This window comes from Hippopotamus amphibius, chromosome 8 (genome assembly GCF_030028045.1).
Source record: "Hippopotamus amphibius kiboko isolate mHipAmp2 chromosome 8, mHipAmp2.hap2, whole genome shotgun sequence".
NCBI classification, from domain to species: domain Eukaryota; kingdom Metazoa; phylum Chordata; class Mammalia; order Artiodactyla; family Hippopotamidae; genus Hippopotamus; species Hippopotamus amphibius.
In genome coordinates, this window is record NC_080193.1 from 125,812,976 (window position 1) to 125,818,757 (window position 5,782).

A 5,782-nucleotide genomic window follows, 5' to 3' on the forward strand; every position below is an offset into this window, starting at 1 on the left:
ATTGACTGCATTGGGTCTTCATTGCTGCATGTGGGCTTTCTCTAGTTGCAGTGAGCAGGGGCTACTCTTCATTGTGGTACATGGGCTTCTCATTGTGATGGCTTCTCTTGTTGTGGAGCATGGGCTCTAGGCGTAAAGGCTTCAGTAGTTGTGGCACACAGGCTCAGTGGTTGTGGCATATGGGCTTAATTGCTCTGTGGCATGTGGGAACTTCCCAGACCAGGGATCAAACCTGTGTCCCCTGGCAGATTCCTAACCACTGCACCACCAGGGAAGTCCCTATACAGTATTTATTAATTAATTCATTCATGCCATATTATCTTCACTTACGTACAAAGACTTTTCCAATCATGCCACTTTGAGATCATTTCACTCACTGCTCTGTTGGGGCACCAGTCTCTTGTCTCTCTCTTCAGCAATGGTGAGGTGGATATCTTTTCCTTGAGGAAGAGAAATCCTTGTTTTGTTGCCTTTGCCAATAACGGAAATGTTGGAGAGCCAGGTGGCAAAGTTGTTGCTATTGGCTTCTTTCATGGGAATCACATCAGAAGAATCAGTGTGTCTCTCTCTGTTGGTGATCACACCACTTCTTCCCAGGTTGGCACCTCTGGTCACCAGACACAAGTTACCAGTGTCAAACATGAAGAAGTTGGTAATTTGCCACTTTCCAAACCAATCTGAAAGATGTTGTTCACTTTGATGAGGGAATCAGGGTAGCGGATGGTACAAGCATCATGGGTGACCAGATAAGGGATTCCTTTTGTGCCTGCAAAGATCTTTCCCACTTTTCACAACTTGTACTTGGCCTCCTTAGGTGTAATAAGATGAACAGCCAAACCACTCTTGTTGTCATAGATCAGATGGAAATTCTTTCAGTCTCATCAAGGTTGATGACATTCATAAATTCAGCAGAGTAAGATATATCATTTTGGACCTTGCCATCAGTCTTAATGAACCACTGCTTGCAGATCTTCTTTACTTCATCTCCTGTTAGGGCATCCTTAAACCTGTTCCTTAGGAAAATGATGAGAAGGAAACATTTTCCCAGCTCGTGGGGCCTGATAGATGGACAAGGAGCAAGCACACTGACCCGTTTATCCAGCATCCAATGTTTTGGAGCTGCCAGATGCTTCAGATGCTTCTTGGGACCAAGAACCCATGGCATGAAAAGAGCACCACTTTCTTCCAGTGCACTGATAAAATAGCTGAGGTATAAAACTTTCAGAGCTGGATGGAAATTTTAAAGATTTCTCCACGCCTCTTTCCTCCATCTCAGTGGTTCTTAATCTTGACTTCACAATGGAAAGTATTGGGGAGTCTTAAACACTCCTGAGGACTGAGTCCTATCCACAAAGATTTTCATGTAATTGGCCTGGGATGCAGCCTGGGCATCAAGATTTTAAGTATCATGCCTTAGACTGTTGATTCCAGTGTGCTGATTTTTGTGGATGGGGAAACTGGCTTCCAGAGATGTTATGTGTCTTGCTCACGTTACACGGTGGGTGGACAAGAACAAAGAACTCGGGTCTCCTGATATCTGTTATAACACACTATTTGTAGCATATATGAGTGGTACTAATCATTTTTGCCTCAAACAGACACCCCTCTCCACTGAGGCACTGAGGAGCAGCTCCCAGTTCACGGGCACAGCAAAGCCTGCTCATATTCCAGTTTTAGGACAAAAGATTAAAAAGCAGCTTTCATCATTCTGCTTCTCAAATATCACCAAATAGTACTATTTTTGTGTGGAAAAAAAGTATCACTTTCCTCAATGATTTTTTTAGTAAATAATCTTACTTTTTATGACATTTACTCCTCCCATAAGACTTAATAAAAGTAACTTCATTTTGAATGAAAACAAAATGCAGTCTGTAAACTTTTGAATTTATGACTGAATTGGCCTTTGTCTGTAAAGGATGTTTACCAGCAACCTTAGAATATAATGTTTAAGGCAGATTGTTGTGGCCTCTGCCCTGGGTGAGAGGGACCAGCATTGTACACCCTTCAAATGCTTCTCCAAACCTCCTAAAACTTGACTGAGTGGTGTTTTTTTTTTTTATAAATTTATTTACTTGTTTATTTATTTATTGGCTGTGTTGGGTTTTCATTGCTATGCGCGGGCTTTCTCTAGCTGTGGTGAGCGGGGGCTACTCTTCATTGCAGTGCGCGGCTTCTCATTGCGGTGGCTTCTCTTGTTGAGGAGCAACGGGCTCTAGGCATGCGGGCTCCAGTAGTTGTGGCACGTGGGCTCAGTAGTTGTGGCACACGGGCTTAGTAGCTCCGCGGCACCTGGGATCTTCCCAGACCAGGGCTCGAAACCATGTCCCCTGCACTGGCAGGTGGATTCTTAACCTCTATGCCACCAGGAAAGCCCCAACTGAGTGGTATTTTTATTGATACCACTCTTCTAGGTCCATCACAAGAATCATTGGATCAACACAAAGTAGGGGATTAACATTAAATTTTAAAAAATAACATTAAATTAAAAAAAAAAAAAGAAAGTAGTGGGAAGCATGTTCTGGTTACCTGTTGCTATGTGACAGATTACCCAGAAACCTGGCAGCTTAAAATGGCAACTGTTTTATTGTGTCTATGATTTTGAGGAGCAGGGCAGGGCTCAGCTGGGTAATTCATCACCTGGGGTGAGGCTGCTCCAGAGTAATGAAGACAGCCTCACGCACACATCTGGCTCCTGCAGGGATTCTTGGAAAGTCAGGATCAGCCAGGTCTGTCAACCAGAGCACCTACATGTGGCCTATCCTGTGAGGGTCTCAAGGTGTTAGGACTAGGACAGCTTCTTCCTCCTCCTCCTTCTTATTCCTCTTCCTTCTCTTCTTTTCTAATATATGATATCATTTGCCATTTTTTCTTGTATTTTTTTTATTGTGGTAAAATATACATAACATAAAATTTACCTTTTTAACCATTTTAAAGTTTCAGTTCGATGGCATTATGCACATTCACAATTTAGTACAATCATCTGTCTGTTTCCAAATTTTTTTCATTGCCCCAAACAGAAACCCTGCACCCACTAAGCAATAACTCCCCATTCCCCATCCCTCCTTCCCCTCAGCCCCTCTACTTTCAGCCTCTATGAATTTGTCTATTCTAGGAATATCATATAAGTGGGATCATACAATATCCATTCTTTGTGTTTGGCTTAGCTCACTCAACACAGTCTTCCAGGTCCGTCCGTGTTGTAGTAAGTGTCAGAACCTCATTTCTTTTCATGGATGATTACTCTTCCATTGTATATATACCACATTGTGTATATCCGATCATCTGCTGATGGTCATTTTGGTGATTTCCACCTCTCGGCTATTGTGAATAATGCTGCTATAAACAGGAACATACAAATATCTGTTCAAGTCCCTGCTTTCAATTCCTTTGAGGGTATACCTAGACATGGAATTGCTGGACCATTCGGTAATTCTATATTTGGCTTTTTGAGGAGCCATCAAACTGTTCTCCACAGTGACTGCACCAATTTTACATTCTGGTAAGCAGTGCATGTGTCCCAATTTCTACACATCTTCACCAACATATTTTATTTTCTGCTTTAAAAACAATAATAATTAACCTAACGGGTATAAAGTGATATTTCATTGTGGTTTTGACATACATTTTCCTAATGACTAGTGATGTTGAACATTTTTTTTTAATAAATTTATTTATTTATTGGCTGCATTGGGTCTTTGTTGCAGGCTTTCTCTAGTTGCGGAGAGCAGGGGCTACTCTTCATTGTGGTGTATGGGTTCCTCATTGTGGTGGTGTCTTTTGTGGTGGAGCACGGGCTCTAGGTGTGCAGGCTTCAGTAGTTGTGGCATATGGGCTCAGTAGTTGTGGCTCACGGGTTCTGGAGCACAGGTTCAGTAGTTGTGGTGCTTGGGCTTAGTTGCTCTGTGGCATGTGTAATCTTCCCGGACCAGGACTCGAACCTGTGTTCCCTGCATTGGCAGGCAGATTCCTAACCACTGCACCACCAAGGAAGTCCTGAACATCTTCTGATATGCTTATTGGCCATTTGTATATCTTCTTTAGAGAAATGTTTATTCAAGTGCTTTGCCCACTTTTAAATTGTTTTTGTTTTTAAGTTGTATATTCGGAATTTTTACATGCCAGCTCATGGTGTTCAGAAAGAGGCTTCCAGGAGACCCAGGTGGAAGCTGCAAGAGTTCTTATGACTTAGCTTCAGATGTCCTAGGACCTCACTTCTGCTATATTTTATAGGTCAGGCAGGCCATTGAGGTCAGCCCAGATTCCAGGAGAGGGCTAGCAAAAAATGTGTGGTCATCTTTAATCCAACAGAGTACAATATTAAAATTAACTAAAACAATTCAACTGTTTGAAGAGTAATAGCAATAATAATGAATGTTGCTACAGCTTTGGGCTAATACAGCTTCTTTTCTCCTGAGGTCTTGAAGTGCTTTCACCCATAAAAGCCTTCACCATGGGATTTTTACACATTTTAGAGATCTTTAATTATGATATAGAGCACAGTTACTTGATTTTTAAAATCACTTAGCTGATTTGCTTTATAATGATGGGATGAGGCAAGAGACTTGTGTTTCAATTTTGGCTCTGTCATTAACTGGCTGACTGGCTTCTCTCGGGGGATGAGCTGGATGTCCTCTAACTTCTTTTCTAGCTTGAACATGGTATTATTTTTTTGCTTTTGTTTTTGTTTTGAACACAGTATTGTTTTTAAGAAGGAAGATGAATTAGGATGTAGAAAATGTCTAAGTACAGAGCTATTTGTTGCCTAGAAGTATTCCTATGTGTCATTTATTCACTGGGACAGAGAAATAAATTCAGCTTAATGACAATTATTATAATAAGATTAAAAAATAGCATCAGCAAACATACATACACAGTTATGATAGGAGCTGAAGGGGGGCTAAAGAAATGTCTTAGAGCCTTGAGGCGGAAGAGCAAGATAAGACATAGAGCAGTTCGCAGATCAGCCAAGTGCAAAGGAACAAAGAATATGGCTTTCTGGATCAAAGTCTTAGTCTAAGAGTAGTATATAGCAATAACATCTGCAAACAATGGCTAAATCCATAACACAAAATATGCAGCAATAGGGTAGTGGTGGGGTGAAGAGAAAAGGCATGGAGCATTTGTAGTGTTTATCTTTTATTGCCAAGTGCAGGCCGGATTGTTTTTATACTGAAGTCATATTTTTAAAAAATTTATTTTAGTATAGTTGATTTACAGTGTTGTGTTTAATTTCTGCTATATAGCAAAGTGACTCAGGTATATATATATACACACACACATATATTCTTAATCCTTCCCTTCCCCATCCCCCTTGGCAACCACAAGTCTTTTCTCTCTGTCTGTGGGTCTGTTTCCGTTTGTAGATAAGTTCATTTGTGTCGTATTTTTAGATTCCACATATAAGTGATATCATATGGTATTTGTCTTTCTCTTTCTGACTTACTTCACTTAGTATGTTACCTCTAGGTCCATCTGTGTTGCTGCAAATGGCATATTTCATTCTTTTTAATGGCTGTATACTGTACTCATTTGATTTTCATAGGCAACCACATGAGTAATCATCACTTTCCCCTACTTCCTGTTTTACAAATGGGGAAACTGATGCTCAGTATTCTGTGTGTGGTCCCACGGCTAAAGACCTGGGAGATACCAAAGCTCAGGATTTTCCTGTATCAAGCTGCCTGCAATAAGTCAAGACACCATATTTATAGGAGAACATTGTATGGAAAAAATTCTTATTAGTAGACGCAGTCCTCTCAGCCTTGGAAGGTCATCACCATCG

General features: G+C 40.9%; 1 pseudogene; it reads right to left on the reverse strand.

Moving 5' to 3' along the window:
- Positions 1 to 369: 369 nt before the first annotated feature.
- LOC130859240 (40S ribosomal protein S4, X isoform-like) lies at positions 370 to 1,165 on the reverse strand (annotated as a pseudogene).
- Between the last annotated feature and the right edge of the window lie 4,617 nt (positions 1,166 to 5,782).